Genomic DNA, 1,234 nt, shown 5'->3' on the forward strand with positions numbered 1-1,234 from the left:
TATTATTACTTCAGAATTTTTATGAGTGTGTATGCTCTGTTCATGTCTTGGCTACCGGTGTTTTGTGTTTTACTTTAGAAAACGGTGTTCATGTCTTGGCTACCGGTCCATCTCTTAACTGTCTGCTCTTAGGTAGGAATGAGACATCCCCGCAGATTAATGCAGACTGCACCCCAGCAGAGTCTCCATGGGGATTTGACTTGAGTTTTGGGTCATAAGATTTGTTGTGTTTCAAGAAAAGTCCAGTTTTGTCCCCATGGACGTGGACGGCATTTAAATTTCTCTGAGCAAACCCTACATGATTGGGGCTTCTTGTAGTTACAAACAGCATTTCACCGAATATCTAACATGGTCGGGGCAAAGAGACTGTGGTTTGACATGCTGGTATCTAGGCATATACAGTGGATGTTTTTTTCCTTTCATATAAGAACGGTTTGTGCGTTTAAGGTCCAGAGTTATACTACGGTTTAAGTTTGTATGTACCTTCTTTGTTGGTAGCATGCCAGTTTCCTTTGTTTTTTCCTTCTTTGTTGGTAGCATGCCATGCCAGTGGTGTTTTCCACGTATCTGAATGGCTGCGCCTCCGTGCAGCTGCACCCCATGGCGGACGGGTCGGCGGCGAGCGGCGCCGGCGAGGAGCACCACCACCACGGCGCCGGCGACGGGCCGTCCTTCCGGATCGAGGACCTCCCCGCGGTAACTTCTCTCCCGGTTCCCGCTTGATGTGTGTGTGTATCATAGCCCAGTGGATCTGCTTGTGTGTGTGCCTGTTGGAGGTGCTGGGTTCGATCCCCCCGCCCTCGGCACACTTTTATTTATTTTGCTTGCTCCTGCACAGTAGCACACAGGGACAAGTCACCCTGCTGGCTTCCCTTTCTCTGTCGAGCTTATAGCAGTAGCGCAGTGGTTTGTGCAATGGTGGTGCACCAGGGGCACTGGGGCTCGAATCCCAGGCTGGCCCTTTTTCTTTTTCCCTTCTGTCTATTTTTTTTTCCTTTGCCTTGTTTGCTATTCTTGTGCCTAATTCAATAGGTGACAAAGTGGCATTTTATTTTCCTTTTGTTGCTAGAGAAGTGGCAGATTGTAAGTGTGTGTATGTGTCATATGCATGGTTGGTCATCTTTTGTTTTGCTAGTATGTGTAGGTGGTCTGGATGCTACTAGATGGTATGCATATGAGATGATGTGTGTGTGTGTTGAGATGATGTGTGTGTAGGTGATGCACACACATGTGG

The sequence above is a fragment of the Hordeum vulgare genome, chromosome 7H (genome assembly GCF_904849725.1).
Source record: "Hordeum vulgare subsp. vulgare chromosome 7H, MorexV3_pseudomolecules_assembly, whole genome shotgun sequence".
In the NCBI taxonomy this organism is placed as follows: domain Eukaryota; kingdom Viridiplantae; phylum Streptophyta; class Magnoliopsida; order Poales; family Poaceae; genus Hordeum; species Hordeum vulgare.